Consider the following 16,670-nt stretch of genomic DNA (forward strand, 5'->3'; position numbering starts at 1 on the left):
CCCAAGCTGTCCTCTGATGGCCACAGATGCACACTACTCACACACACCTAGCTCCTCCACACAATAAATAAAATGTAATTAACCTTTACAAAGCAAGACAAGCACCTAACCAACTGAGAAGCAGCAAGTAAAAGATGCAGACAAACTGGTAGTTACCACTAAGCCAGCTCAGATTACTAATACAAAAGGTGTACTCAGACACGAGAGGTGTTGCCGTGAATCGAGGAGACTTGTTATTGTATGAATTGAAGCTGCAACCTCTACCATCATCTTAACTAGCTCGGCCCTCCCAAGCAGCAGAGCGTCTGTCAGCAACACTAGCAGGCACCCAGTATACTCATCTCCACTTTTCTAGGTACCTTTTCTCCAAGAATAGAACTCAAGCCCAGAGCTACAACTGCCCTGAGGCAGACTGTCCATCAGTAACTACTCCTTAAAAACCCACATTCCTGGGCATGGTGGTACACACTTTTATTTAACCCCAGCACTCAATGGAGGCAGAGGCAGGTGGATCGCTGTGAGTTCGAGGCCAACCTGGTCTACAAAGTGAGCCCAGGACAGCCAAGGCTACACAGAGAAACCCTGTCTCAAAAAATAAAAAGATTAAAAAACAAATAAACACCCCATATTCCCAAGGCTTTCTTACACTAGAGATCCCTGAAAATAAGATAAGATGTTACCTTATTCTGACCTACTGTGTCTGGACTTACACTGGCAGCCTACCATAGGGAGCATTGTAGCTCTAGTATTACCACCTCCTTTCGCCTCCAATTCCTCACTCTCATTTTCAATACCACCTGTTTTATACCATTTTTCAAAACTGTTTACTGTGTGCATGTGGAAGCCAAGGAGGTGGCTCTCTCTACCACTCAGGGGTCCTGGACCCTAACCTCAGGTCATCAAGCTTGGTAGGAAGCACCTCTCTACCCACTGAAACACTTTGTTAGCTTCTCTTTTGCTACTTTATATGAACCATGAAACAGTTCCTCACACTGAAACAGTTCCTCACGCCTGAACAGGAACAGCTGAATATGCTGGGATGAGCTAGATACCATAAATAAAGCTGTAGCACAACTCAAGTGTGTCCAGTAAACCGAGAGAAAGAGGTTCTATACGGGTGTTATTAGGGAAGTCTTGAAGGCCAAACTAACCTGAATTTTAAAAACTAAAAAACTATTTAAAGACCTGCTGTCTTAATGACAATTGTATACAAAATAAACCCAAGTTTAGGAACGAAAAAAGGCACCAGCCCTACTGATCATTTACTAGGCCAGCATCCCAAATGGCCTGCACACTATGTAACTCACATTAACTCTAAGGAGCTCGTCACACTTGGGGGATGCTTTTAGGAAAACTGTCTACCACAGCTCTGACTTCAATCCGCCTTTAGACTCTAAAGCCTGGGCAGCCACTCACTCAGAACCTTGCTGGGGAATGTGGAGTAACAACACCTGGCTCATGAGGCACAACAGACGTGCACCAGAAGCCACTATGAGAAGTCACCGTGGCTTTGCGTGCTTGAGGTAGCTGTAAGCAGCTAAGTGCTGAGACTACTACCAAAGGCCTTTAGGTGGCAAAGTAAATGTGAAATCAAGACTCGCAAGACATTACACTTTGTTACTATTTGAAACTTGGGTCAAGATTGAGCTGTCATTAAACACCGGCTCAGATCAAGCAGGTAGACATAGCAAGGGAGCAAAGAAAAAACTAAATCAGACGATGCAAATGGCTTTAAAACCAAGCGAAACCAGACAACGGTCCTGAAACACACCAATGATTTCAACAAAGTCGTCATATTGAAAAAGTGCATGCAACGCATAAAAACCTCCTATCTGCTCAGGCACTGCAGCCTAGAGGACTTTGAAGAAAACAATTACAAGCCTCCTTCCCTGCAGTACCGTGGGATGCCAAGGAGCACTTGGGCTGTGACTATTTAGCAAGACAAACTTGATTCTGTGCTTTCCTTCTCATATTGTGACTTTCTGCCAAGCCGCACATACGTTCCAGGCAATGTTCAAAGCTAGTAGCAGATGTAGATTTAAGCAAACAGAATGTGCATTTGAAAAAAAGAATTAAATACAGTCTCCTTTGGGTGGAGAGAATTACGGAATACACAGATTTCTCAAAAGTTCAATATTCTCCTCACCCCGTCTGCACCATGTACTCATCCCTTGTTTCAATTAACACATCTGTTATTAATGCCACTCCTGTGGTGGCTTACAAATTTTGGTAATGGTTCCAGTTTTCATAATAACGTGTCCAATATATGTCTCTTTTACCTAGAAACTACTCTGTCCTATTTTAAAGAAATGACAAAACATTGCCTTTGCCCAGACTGACTAGAGATGGACTCCTTAAACTGATTATGAATTCTGGCAAAATCATTTCTTTTTAATGTCAGGCTGGGGACAAGGAAGTAGAAGTAAGGTAGGGAAGAAGTCACTCTGTTTTGTCTTCTAAAACTATGCCTTTGACCATTAATGGAACATCTTTCTGAGGGGGGGAGTGTTCGTAAGTTTAAGGAGTTGTTCATGAAACAGAAGTAAGAGAAAACCACATTTCTGCCCTGTAATACACAATGTCCTCTTAATCACGTCATAAAATACAATCAAGAAACTGGCTGGGGAGCTGGAGAGATGGCTCAGCGGTTAAGAGCACTGACTGCTCTTCCATAAGTCCTAAGTTCAATTCCCAGTGACCACATAGTGGCTCATGACCATTTATAATGTGATCTGATGCCCTCCTCTGGCCTTCAGGGGTACAAACAGGTAGAGCAATGTATACAAAATAAATAAATCTTGAAGGAAGGAAGGAAGGAAGGAAGGAAGGAAGGAAGGAAGGAAAGAAAGAAAGAAAGAAACGAAACTGACTTGGGGCGGAGGGGGGGGGCGCGGGGCGGCGGGGGCAGGCAGGCGCAGTGGTGAATGCCTTTAATCTCAGCACTTGGGAGGCAGAGGCAGGAGGACCATTGTGAGTTCAAGGCCAGCCTGGTCTGCAAAGTGAGTCCAGGACAGGCAGAGCTGTTACACAAGAAAACCCTGTCTCCAAAATCAAAAGACAAGACAAGACAAGACAAGACAGAAAGAAAATGACTGGGAAGTTAATAGTGTGCCATTTGACATTTACGTACAAAAAGTTAATTTACCTGCACAGGACCAGGGAAATAGACTCTTCCCTAATGAAAAACTGTCACAAAATGACTTTTTGACCACACCAGCACAGTATATAGCACAGTAAATGAGACCATCAGGTGTGGACAAAAATATTTCATAAAGCCCTTTCAGGAGGCAGAAACTCCTCTTTCATATTTATAGAGGTCTATGAGGGGTTTCTTTAGTGTGATTATAAGACTAATGCTACAGTATTCTGAGGGAATAGAAAGCCGAAAACTGCTGACAATACACTAAAAAAGGTAACAGTTATCAGAAAAATGCCTGTGTGTGTTCATGTTCTGCCCCCATCTACGAAGGTACTCAAGGAGCTTGTGCTAAATTATATAAACTAACCAATAGCATCAGGACAGGAAAGGCATGTACTAGAAGAGGATGCAGGACCTAGGCGGGAACAGAGTGACCCAGACCACAGGTACTTTTGGTTCTTGGCATGCCAGCTATCAAACCAAGAAGGGAAATACCATCACTTACACTGTCCAAGAGGAGAGAAAAATACCATATACCTCAAAGTAGGCAAGACTTCCCTTAGTCCTTAGCTCTAAACAGTTTCCACATAAAGCTTCAATTAAAAACAAAAAAACAAAAAAACAGGGTTTTAAGAAACGGGCATTTACTTCTGCAATAAAAAACATCTGATTTGCCATTCCTTTAACTTTGGAATTTTTTTTCTAATGTACAAGGAAAGAGTGGGGTCATGAGTACTTTTCAAAGCAACAACAAAGATAGTACACTGAGGGTAAGAGACAAACCTGAGGGGGGAGAGGCTGTCAGAATGAATCAAAAAGGTTTCATCCTTTGTGCATCAACTTCAAACTCCAATTCTAAAACCAAAGCAAAGGCCAGGGTGGGACACACAGTGCTGAGCATACTAAATTTTTAAACAGAAGGCTAATGGTGACCTGGGACTGCTTGCAGTTTACAAAGGTTGGTGGCAGGTAACACAGAGAACCACTTTAATTACTGCAAGCCCTTAACCAAGCACTGTGCAAACTGGGAGCTTTAACAGTCTCTGTTGGAAAGTGTCCTCCTCAATCGGACGAACAGTGAGCGAACTGATGATAGCATATAGCATGCTCGTCTTTCAGGATCTTAATTTCAACTAGAAAATTATTTCAACTTCCAAAAACATGGACAGCAACTTCAGAGGCTAACTTCCTGTGCAAACAGCCCTTTGTTGAAGCAGTACCGTCAGAGGAGACCATAGGTAGTCCACAGTGAACATCACTCCCACACCCTGGAATCTGCTGCTTCCAGCTCGCTCCTTCCTTCCTTCCTTCCTTCCTTCCTTCCTTCCTTCCTTCCTTCCCATTCCTCCTGCTCCTCCTCCTCCAGGGCATGGACACTATATGCCGTCAGTCTACTGCTCATTTACTCAGCTTACACAGCCAAACGCATTTGGGTGAAAATTCATTTTTTTCCACACTTAAAATCATTTAAACACTTGGGGGGGGAAATAACAGCATCGAAAACACTCATTCATGAAGCACTAAGAGAAACATCACAGAATATGACTCTGTTAGGATACAAACATCAATATGGAAACAACTTGGCGTTATGTCTGTTGCCTAAAAAGCAACACCACAAAGTATTGGCTAAAACAGCAATGCTACTAACTCTCCCAAAAAGAGGGGGGGAAAAAATCAAAGAAGCTTTGTTTCCATAATTTTTACTATTTTTTCTTTGATTATTTTGGTTGTACTATTAACAGCACTAGGATATTCTACTTCTGAAAGTAATAAAAGAGGGTAAAATAGGATAATGAATACTAAGCCTGCTATGACAAATCACTTCATGAAGAAATAAAGAGCTTGTCACTATCACCTGGTGGTGCTTGGGAATATCAAGAATCTCAAGGAAACGGCACTTACCTGGGTTCAAAATCAATTGTTTTGGAAAATTGGGTCCAGTTACTTTGATGACCAGGTGTTCGATAATGCCCTGATTTATCACCTCTACACTGGGAATACAGAAAATGGAAAGGCAAAGGAGACCACAAGAGACGAAGTATGACTTCATTAACATTCATCTCATGAAACTAAAAGTACACATATAAATATGAATGTGGCCAAAAAACAATCTACCATGAGAAGGACTGCAAAGGAAAACTACTTCTAGGTACTAAAACTATAAGCTAATTATATTCCGTACAATAAAGAACAGATTCAATAACGAAAGAGACAAGCTACAGAAATTAGATTTCAGGAATAGGTAATCTTGAGTGTTCTATTATTACTGTGCATGTAACAATCTAATTATATTGTACTATACAGTTTCTATCTCCTGGTTCCATTTTAAGTCTTTAAGAATGAGGACACAAACCCTTTCCCCAAGAAGTGACTAAAACAAAGCCACTGACGAGGAGAAACAAGTGGTGCCAGCACACTCAGGCATAGGCAACCTGTCAGAGGCTTGGCCAGGAGCTACTTGGGAACACTGATGTTCTAATGACTAACTCAACTAGAGAACACAATCAACTTTAAAACGAATCATGTTTTGCTGAAGAAGATGGTCCATTACTACACCCTTAACTGCCCAAAGGTAAGTTCAGTGTTCCCTCAAATATTAAGCTTTGTATTTTAAAGCCAGTATTAAAAATACTAGTTATCATCGGGCGTGGTGCATATATATATATATGTCTTTAATTCTAGCACTCAGGAAGCAGAGGCAGGCAGATCTCTGAGTTCCAGGACAGCTACACAGAGAAATCCTGTCTCAAAAAACCCCAACCCAACAAACAAATAAGCCCGACTAGGTATGAAGAAAAGTCTACGGGCTACAAGTATTGATGGGTATCCTCAACTGCAACCTAAAGACTATATTATTGTTAAACTATGAAAACAGAAATGAATTTCTCATGGGTTCATTAAATAAGGAAAAATGTTTCCGTTTTCACAATCACATGCCCCACTATTCATCTGTCACCGCCTTCCCCGCACACTCTGCTTCCTCCAAACATTTTTGTGGAATAGTTTCATGCTGAGAAAAATGGCCACACGAGATCATTCAGGGCAAACCCAAAGGCAGCAATGCATGGCTTACTTTTAATGCCGTATTTCATTTCCTGTTCAGATACTGTTTTAGTAGACAGTGTCCAACCTAGGGGGCCTTGGTCCAGGATTTCAGGGTCAAGTTCCCCCAAATCACATGCACATGACTTCTGAGAGAGAGAGACTGAGACTGACTAAAGCTCTCACCAAATTTGCAAAGAGGCTTAAGATCCAAGAGATGTTAACAGATACTAAGAACAAGGCTGACAGAATCCAGGCTCTCAGGAAGTCCTATGTGGGGGCAGGAAGCAGGATGGAGCCTAGGTGTGAGGTTCACTCACTAGGTGTGAGTCAGTTCAGTGAGAGGACAGCTGTGGAGTAGCACAGATCAGCACCCACCAAAGAGATGCCTTTATGGAGGACAAGAAAGACAGGCTAGGAGTTCTGAGACAATACCAGCGGTCAGCAGGAGACTCGCCAGAACAACGCTCTTACCTTCCTCCGGCTAAGAACAGAAGTAAACACTGGGGCTAGCCCAATGGAGGTTTCACTCAACTATCCCTTGATCCGCATGAGTAGTTCCCATGGTAGACAGGAAAGGAACACCCACCCACACCTCCTGCCAAGTGTTAAGACCAGCGCTGGTACACAGCACTGCTGTGACTGGGCCCGCATGTGCGGGAAAGCTGCACAGGCACGATTTTGGAGAGCACCACCTCTAGCAGAAATGCCAGTGTTTCTTACTCTACTGTCACAAATGTGTTTAGAGTGCAACATTACAGTCTCACAACCAAACACCATTCTCCAAGAACTCACTGATCTTAATTAACCCTGCAGCGTTTTTACAGACTTCTGAAAGTCAATAGTGAGACTTTTCTGATGAGCTCTCCTCATATAATCTGAAGCACTGTGGACTTTTACAGCAGTGCTGTGTACCAGCGCTGCTCTTAGCACTTGGCAGGAGGTGTGGCTGCTTCTGTCCTGTCTACCATGGGAACTACTCATCTGGATCATGGGATCGTTGAGTGAAGCCTCCACTGGGCTAGCCCCAATGTTTACTTCCTGTTCTGCTTATATAAGGATGCTTTTCTATGGAAAGTCGTGTTGGGAAGCAAATGCTACTGAAAAGAAAGAGGTTGACTAGAAGAATGCATTGGAAGCTACAAAACAGACCACAGAGCTCTCTGTTCTGTGCTCCTGCTTCATGTTCAAAACGGAATTTACTCCTCTAAGTTACAAAGACGGGAATAAGCTGAAAACCACAAATACACACAAAAGAGCACAAATAACCATTCAGTGGAGCTCTTTCTCCCCGCAGTTAGAGTGGGCAGTTCATCCCAGTCACACTGAGGAAACATGCCAGATACAGGACAAGCAGTGCAGGAAGGAACAGGACTCAGGCTACAGGACACAGTGTACCAAAGCCTTCTTCTCAAAGCAGCCTCTTCTTAAAAGGACAGGTGTCTTCCCACCTGAGGATGACTCAGCTCAGCCATCAAGAGGCTCTTAGGCTGCCTCCTTATATGTGGGGATCAGAATTAAAGGGGTAAGGGGAGGAGAAAAAAAGAAAACCCGACCCATATATTCATTCCTTTCTGTATTCACCCTGAGCTTGGATGTGGAGACTCGGGAGGTGCTGAGGAGAGAGAGTAGCCAAGGCACAGGCACAGTCAGTGAAAGGGACCAGCATGCACAGAGGATGGCAGCCAGCAGTGAAGGGCTCTTCAGACGCCTAGTGGACAATGTGTACAGTTCTTCAGGCCATGAAAGTGAACAAGTTACTGTCAGGAACAACCAGGGAGTAAAGCTTAGAAGTCAGCGCTCAGCCTCAGACCTATAGTACAACATAAGGAAGCAGCTGCAATCTAAGTAAACACTGCCAGTAAACACAGTAGGAGAAAATGTCCAAATGCCCAGGCTTTCCCTAAGATCGTTTTAAAACTCGTCTATATTCAATTTATGTGATAAGAATAATTTGGTTTGATGCTTTTACATTGTGACAGTGACAACAGGAGCCTTGCTCCTTAGCGAGATTCATAATATGGTTATCACTGGCGGGCAGTGAAGAAAGTAGGTGCAGGCACTAGAAATCAAACTAGGTCCCGGCCCTTCCTGTTTATGCTTCCCAACCCCAGGCAACAAACCACCCTACTCTGCCATAACCCTCCTTCAAAACGCTCTGCCGCCCCATATACAAACAATGGAGTTATTGTGACTAACAATTCTGAATCCAAAACCTTCCCTCCTTCTAAGCCAGCAGTTCTCAATAACTTTGGGGGCCAAGGGGCCCTTTTACAGGAGTCACATATCAGATATGCGCATTACAATTCATCACAGCAGTAAAATTGCAGTAATAAAGTAGCAAGAAAATCATTTTATTGTTGGAGGTCACAACATGAGAAATTGCATTAGGAAGGTTGAGAACCAGTTTTAGGCTATGCCAGGTATTTTTGTCACAGAACCATGAGACTATCAGAATGCACCCCAGAAGCTGCTCCACAGACAGGAAGTAGGATGCTGGCTCCAACATACTTTTCTCCAGCCATGCTTCACAGCTCACATTAATAATTACATAGAAAGAACTCTCTGAAATCACAGGTTTCCTGTGATGAACATAAGAAACCAACACTGCTCTGTGTGGAAACAGCACGTGCTCAGCTTGACTGTGGGCTGTGTGTACATGTGTGTGTGTAGTTATGAGCAAATGCTTTCTGCATATTAGACATTATTCAATCACTAGTTTATAAAGGAAGTGACATGGTTACTATGCTTTCTCCCAAAACATAATTTTCAATAACTTTGTGACCAATTTAAACTGCTGTCTGCCATAACTTGGCATGTGTGTTCTGAAGTCCTGTTCTGATGCTGTTTTGGCAGACGAGATTAAGAGAAGACTCATTATTTGGGGAATAATTCTTCAGAAAAATCTAAGAAAATCTTGCTTGATTTATAAGTATCAAATGTCATTAGAACTTACTTTTAAATCATATAAGCATTCTAATGGCATGATGTCTCACCTTAATGACATTTTACAACTAGACCAAAACTCTGGGAAAGAGGAAATGGCTAAATGAGCCAATAAAACCTGTTTTCAGACATGTGTCATTGTAATTTCTGTTCATACTTTTTCAATTGCAGTCACACACCTATATCCTCATTCTCAGCAGCTGCAGATCCACATACTTTTTTTGGACAAGGTCTTATAACATAGGCATTTTGTTTGGGTGATTCTTTTTAGGGCAGATGGGGTATTAGCTGAACACACTTCTCCAGTTGTAACCATCAAAGTGTCTCCTAACTGCCCAATTTCTCAGGGAAAGAACTCCTAGGTTGTGCAGAGAGCAATAATTTAAGCATTGGAGTTTCATTCAAGTGTCACATTATTTTGAGACAACATGTCACTATTTTGATGCCTAAACAATCCACAGTGATACATTTTTGTGAAGGAACTATGAACACAACAACAGAATAAAAAGGTAAGACAATTAAGTACATAAGTAGAAGCAGTTTTGGTTTTGTTTTTTAATCGCATCTCCAAATAATGCATGGGGGTCAGAAGACCACAAGTCTGAACAAATGTGACAGTGCTGACATGTGCACAGGCAGCTGAGAGGCTAGCATGAGCCTCTGTCTTTTATGTCTTTGTTTGAGAAGTTATGTCTTTGTTTGAGAAGTTCCTTTTCTGGGGGAAAAGTACCACTGCTACAGCCCATGCTCCACGTGCTCTGTTTGGGGAGCGGTCTCACTGCTGCTTCGTCTCTATTTTTCCAAATAAACTACTGTGTCCTCAACACTAGGTAGCCGGTCAGCACAAACAGTGGATCTTTATCAAGAGCGTGCTAGAGGATGAAGGTGAATGCTGGGGCAGCTGTCTTTACCTGCTCAGAAAGAGTAAGACTACCAAGGAAAGAGGGCAAATTCCTGAGCACAATCTAAAATGCTAGGAAGACTTCAAACTTTCACAAATATCAGATCAATAAGCACTATATAGGAAAGTTTCTAGATTTAGAACAGATGAAATAGGCATTATAAAGGCATTTTTACCTATATTTTTCAGAAAAGTACACTGGAAAAATTAAGGTTTCAGGTATGTGTAAATCCAGAATTCAGACCCATTGGACTTACTCACATCAGCATCACCTACCACCAACATTATCCTCAAAAGGAGTTAAACTAACATAGTATAATTCTCATCCCCAAGGTGTGCAGTGTGGAAGGCGGGAGGGAGCACATGGTCCTAACCCCAGGGTTTAGCACTTATCTGACTAAAGGAAAACTAAATGTGTGCAGTTAAGTAGAACTCCCACACACTGAGAGCAACAAGCTCAAAGGAAAAATGTTGGCACTAATAAAGGTTCCCTTTACTATGTGCCTGTATCTCATTCGGTTACATATTTTTCAAATTTCCTATGTAAGACAGGTAGATATTTGTTTTTTCCAATTGACTCAAGAATAATTACCCCATTCAGTAAGTACCCAACAACTACGACTCAAGCTGGAGTTTCCAAACTGCCAAGACTACACTATAATAATGTTTACATCCAGTGATGATTCCTTTGATAGGGATACAGACTAAAGCTATGACTCAAAATCTGAGGGAAAGAAAACTATGTCCATGGTCATCAAAAAATTAACTCTGATTTGGGCATGTTGTCACACAAGTACAAGGCCAGCCCTCAGGAAGATGGGCAAGATTACTTACTGCAAGCTCACAGCCAAACCAGCCACAGAGTGAGACCTTACTAACAAATACTTCCTTCTTTTTCTGTCTCTCATCCCTTTCCTCCCTCCAAGCTACCCTCCCTTGAACCCCTTCTATGCTCCTCTACTCACAAGTTGTTTCTTTTTGGCTGTACTTATTATACATGTGCCTATATGTATATATGTATACACACATATGTATGTGTATGCACAAATTATAAACAACATACATACACACAATCTGATATATCTCATTTTGTTGTCTGTGCTCATGAGGTTTCAATACTGACCACTTTATTCAACAACCAATAAAGGGGCCATCTCTGGATGAGGTCAATTCTCCTTACAGCACTCACTACCTGCCTACAGTTCTTTGTCCAGGGGTCGGGGGAGACCGTAAGCTTTACCCCTTTCCATGTTAACAGGCCTACTGGTGCTGCCATCCCAATCTTGTCTATGCAGCCATCTCTAGGAGAATCTGCTTCACAGCGGACTTCCTGGTGCTCAAACTCTTGGGACTGTTCTGTCCCCTCTTCCACAATGTCCCCTGAGCCACAGGTGGAAGAGCAGTGGTGAAGACATATCCATGGGGGCCGGTCTCCCAACAATTTGTTGACCTTTACATTGTATCCAGATATGAAAAGCTTTGCCTGTATAAACAGAAGAGGACACCACTACTAGAGCAAGGCCTTGATCTTAACCCCAGGTAAAAACAACAATACTTACAACAAAGACAAACAAACAAAAACCCAGAGGCTGCGGGCATGTCCTTGATCATAAATTGCCTGCTGTACAAATATGGTAGCATGAAAAACCAGGCTGGGTGGTACATGCGTGTAACCCAGATTCACCAGCTAGCTTAGCCACATCAGTGAGTTCTAGGTACAGCAAGCGACATTTTATGCCTATCCAGTGTCCTAATCAAGAGACCATACATACTGCAGTGTTGTAATACATGGTTTGCTATGACTGTGGCCCATAATGTTGTTCCTAGATAACTCTGCTTAGAAGATACTCATCTGACACTAAGTTATGACTAGGACAGTCAGTACATATCCAGAGAAAATCAATTAAAGTTATACAAAAGTTAAAGATCAAAACATCTAGGGCATCTACCACCTACAGTAACATTTTACAGATGGTTTCATAAAACAAAACCTTCAACAAGCATCTGTGCTATCAAGAATGGTGGTAAATAAAGCCATATCTCACACACTGAGCAGAATGACTTTTCGTTATTGCAATGTCTCATAGGACAAATTTAATTTCATCATATAGTATAGCTGAGTGTATACCTATCTACTCCAATTCTGAATTTTACTGGCATATTAATCTTCTTGCGCTATTAAAGTCAAACTACCATAGATGGGGGGTGAGGGGCTTAAATAACAAGTGTTTATGTTCTCACAGTTCTGGATCCTAGAAAGTTCAAGATGAAAGCACAAAGGTCTAGAGCAGGACTTTTCTGGCTTACAGAAGGAGGCCATCTCACCACGTTCTACAAGTCAGAAAACTTACTGATGTCTCTTCTTACAAATATGCTTTCTGACCATAGTTGCCCATCACAATCTCATGTAACTTTAATGACTTTCCAAAAGTCCATCTCCACAGACCATCACATTGCATATTAGGGTTCAACACTGTGGGGGTAAGTGCTAAGAACACAAGCATTTAGCCTACAACAGCTTGAATTTCATTTTTTTCTAAGGTATGTATGTGTATATGGAGTGACTGACATCATCGAATTTTATTTACACCCCAATTTCTATAAAATAGCATTATCAATATTCATAGAAAGGGCTATATTAGAAATATTATAAGCTGGCAAAGTGAAAACTCCATCTCTGTTCATCATGAAGAGGTCACCCAATAAATTTTAAATGTCACATCTCCACATAGTGATTTCTAAAACCAAGGCAAGTTGGAGATGTTCAATTCCTTCTTTACTGTGTGCTTTTTAAAGATGCAGAATGGTCAACAATCCCCTACATTTACTCTTAGTTTAGTCAGAAGACAGTAAAAGTATCAGGCACTTCTCATGTATTTATGCTGATCCTGCAAACAGATCCAGGACTGGGAAATAATTACTGACAACACTTTTCAGAAGAAAAGATGAAGAACTACTCGTGTAAGTGAACAAATTCGGCTTTCTAGAATGCCCTTCACTTGACTACCACCAAAGGGAGGGGCCGTCCTTTGTACTGTGAGGTTTATTTTTAAATTATTTTTGTGGGTGCACAAGCGTGTGAGTGTGGGGGGACACGGTCCACACATCACTTTCCCATGTGAAAGTGAGAAGACAACTCCATGTGCTTGGTTCTCCTCATCCACCTTTACAAGGTCTCCAGGTTTAGACGGCAACCATCTTTTACTAGCTCAACCATCTTGTCATTTACGTCTTGTATTTTAATTCCAAAGAGAACCTGCTCCAGTACAACCACTTGAGGGGGCGAAGATGAAACAAGGGAGGCATGGGATCAAGGTCTCACCAGATGGAAAGTTGCACAGACATAGGCCTTTTCCAAAAAGTCTTTGATTGGAAATAGAAGAAACAGAGTCATTATCTATAATGCATCCACAAGCAGGCTGTTCCTACTGGACCCCTCTGAAAGAGAGACTTAGAAGAAACACAATTTTAAAGCAATGTTTCCAGGAGGAACTTTAAGATTACCTTTTAGCTAACCTTTTCCTATTATATCTAATAAAGTGATGTACTTCTGCATTTCTTAGCTACATGGTTGTTTTTCATAAAGCAACAGTCCTTAATAGAAAGGGTTACACTATTCCTGATAGAAGGAAAAACAGAAATTTGTAATACATTCAATCTTTTGCAGACTCGGAATTATCAGTGCTAAAATTCAAAGATTGGAGGACACCGATAAGAAAATAACTCCTCTGAACTGTAAGCAAAACATTGGGGAATATGCAGGGCATGAAAGCAACACCACACTTTACAGTGTTTATAAACCTACACCTGCAAATGCTGTGACTGAGCAAATCCAAAATCTGTTCAATTTGAAAAAAATTGAAAAAGCAAAAAAAAATTTTTTTTTGCTCAATTTAAGTGAACAAGAAATATCTGCTTTTTGAGAAGGGTATGCGAATCATATTTTGTCACACAGTTATTGGGGACACTTCCTGAAATACATTTTCCCAAGCTCTTTCATGCAAATTACAGGCATGTCAGGAAGGTATTTACATGACATGGCTGCAGCACAGTCAAATCATACCATTCCTCTTACCTGTTTGAAAAATTTTAAATTCTGTGTTTTCAACAGTGTGATATAAGCAACTGGCCAGGAGGTAACATTAAGGCAAGCAGAGGACCTGGTGAGGCACCTTACATGTCTCATGATTATATCTGCTGCAGCTGAGATCCAACAAAACAGTTGCAACCTCCATGCAAAACAGTTAAATGCACACAGTGCGTATGAGGAAGCATTTCTTCAGCCATACTTTCCTTTTCTCTTGGCAATGTGCTAACAGCTGAGAGTCACAGAGAACTTGGAGCAATGCTCCTGCGAAGTCCTCCCAACCGTGTAGGTGCTCGCTGCTGCTACTCCATGGCTGCTGATTACATCCCTCCTCCATGTATATGAACCGAGGCACCAATCAAGACAGGAGGTACACTATTTCTTGTCTGTGGTTCAATCTATCTTGCCAGTTTTGTTCTGAAACTTAGCAATAAAAGAATTTGTCAGGGGAGGGTTGAATTTGGGATGACGGGGATGAGGGAAGGGGGAAAACAGTAAAGGAAAGCTGAGAAAGTCCAGATGACCAGAAGAGATGGCATTACTAACTCACAGAAGGCCAAGCACGCTCAGCAGCCCTTCTCCGTTTACCTCCAGCTTTCAATTTTGTGCCATAAACAGCAACAACAAAAATCTATGCTTGCTGCAGTCTAAATTGCCTTACATTTCTGACACTTTTAAGAGCCCCAACTGTGCCATGAAAGGTTCCCCAACAAGGAGTGATCTGCACAGCGGGAGAGGAACCCACTTAAGATTTCCAGACAGCTGTGAAGGAGCAGTCTACTAGAGTAACAAAGACCACGAGTGACGGTTAGAAACTACTCAGAATACGGTTTCCATCACCTCAAGGCATCAGCCACTTCCATCAGTGCTCAGGAGAAGGACAGGGATTGTATTTCAGTACAGCAAGCTTCACTGGCAGTAGAAAAGAGAAGCCATCGCCCAAGACAGTGATTCGTTAGCACAGCACTGCTACCCTTCCACTAGAAGGACCAACTGGAGCTAGGGGGTGGGGTGGGGCTTAGTCTATATGAACTTAAGAATTGTATTTTAGAATCCAGCTTCTGAAACCAAACATTGTGACCTAAAACATGGAAGCTGGGGCCAGGATGTAGCTCAGCTGGCAGTGCTGCCTGCCTAGCAAGCATGTGGTTCTGGGTTTGACTCTAGCACCACAGGAACTATGTGTACTAAAAGCCAACACTTACAGAACAGTGTCAAGAGGATGGGGAGTTCAAGGCTATTCTCGGCTGCAAACAAAGAGTGAACCTGACTTATCTTGGTGGTTTTAGAAATAATCTGGTTATCAGCAAGAACAATACACTCTATGTATCATGAAAAGGAAAAGATGGGTGACCAACTAAGACTGTATCATCCTTTACAAGAACAATAAGATGATGTGAAATAAAATCCAAAGTCACTTTAAGCCTGGGTGTAGCAACACGGGCCTTGAAGGACGTAAGTTCAAGACAGCCTGGTCTACATAGTTAGCTTCAGGACAGATAAGACTTCACAGACTGACCCTGTCTCCAAAAACAAAAAAGTTACTTTATAATTAATTTCTAGATTATTCCAGCCAGTTTTTCCTCAATAGCTATTCCTGTAGACACTTCAATAAAGAGACAATCTTTACCTTCAAGTAGGCACATGCATAAAAAAAAGGCAGGAGAAAAAGCAACACACTGATACACAATGTAAAACAATTCAAAAGGGACTACAGAAATGGAGGCATTGATGAAGGCTTTTCAGAAAAAAATGTCACCTGTGCTGGAGTGGAAGGGTGGATAATAAGTTAGCCAGGCAGAAAAAGTCATAGCTGCATCCCAGCCTCTCCTAGAGGACACCACTGAGCTTTCTGCAAAGGCACAGGGCATGAATAAAGATTTTAGGGACCACCAATATTCTCATATTCCATTATGTCCATTGCAAAAGAACAAAAAATAAAGCAGAGCAGAGGTTCTATACCAATCTCAAAGACTGAAGACCAGGGAATCCAGGACTCTACTGACAACATTGGTTTTTGGTGTTTTTCTTTTTTATGCAGATTCTCAGATACTTACTTTAGACACAGCAGTGGAATGGAGGGTGAGACAAAAAAGAAGAGGTTTGCACGAGAAAATTGTGTGGAAAAAGACAGCAATGACTGTTGAGGCAATTTAGAAAGACTAAAAAGAATGAACATGACAACTGAAGAGGCTCTACAACTTTACATGTACTTATAATGTGGGCTTGTCAAAGAAATGTATGAGTGATATCACAAATACAGGGAATTCTAGAAGGCACTTGAGGCACAGTGCAGAGTAATGGATTATGTGCTGCAGAACAGCTTCATTCACAAGGAGACTGCAAGTCTGCATCCTACCTGCCTCAACTCTGGGGCACCAGCAGAACTGCAACCTCATGTTGACATCATAAAAGCCACAAGTACAGCCCGAATATTCTCATAAGCAACTTCATAATTTATAATTACAGTGTGTTATGTAAGATAGCATATGATTACAGTAAATTACCCAACGGCTTTATATATTTTGTTTTCCACCTGATCCTTTTTGAAAGCT

The 16,670-nt window shown here is 41.8% G+C and overlaps 1 protein-coding gene and 1 long non-coding RNA gene across 2 annotated transcripts in view; one reads left to right on the forward strand and one right to left on the reverse strand.

Moving 5' to 3' along the window:
- Positions 1 to 16,670, reverse strand: part of EIF3H (eukaryotic translation initiation factor 3 subunit H) — an 88,235-nt gene that overhangs the window by 18,154 nt on the left and 53,411 nt on the right. The window lies entirely within an intron of this gene.
- Positions 2,465 to 16,670, forward strand: part of LOC311578154 — a 37,151-nt gene continuing 22,945 nt past the window's right edge. Inside the window, exon 1 of the long non-coding RNA XR_014772777.1 lies at positions 2,465 to 2,515. This is a non-coding gene — a long non-coding RNA (uncharacterized lncRNA). The remainder of the gene's footprint in view (positions 2,516 to 16,670) is intronic.

Source organism: Acomys minous (assembly GCF_964271855.1).
Source record: "Acomys minous genome assembly, chromosome: 12".
Lineage (NCBI taxonomy): Eukaryota > Metazoa > Chordata > Mammalia > Rodentia > Muridae > Acomys > Acomys minous.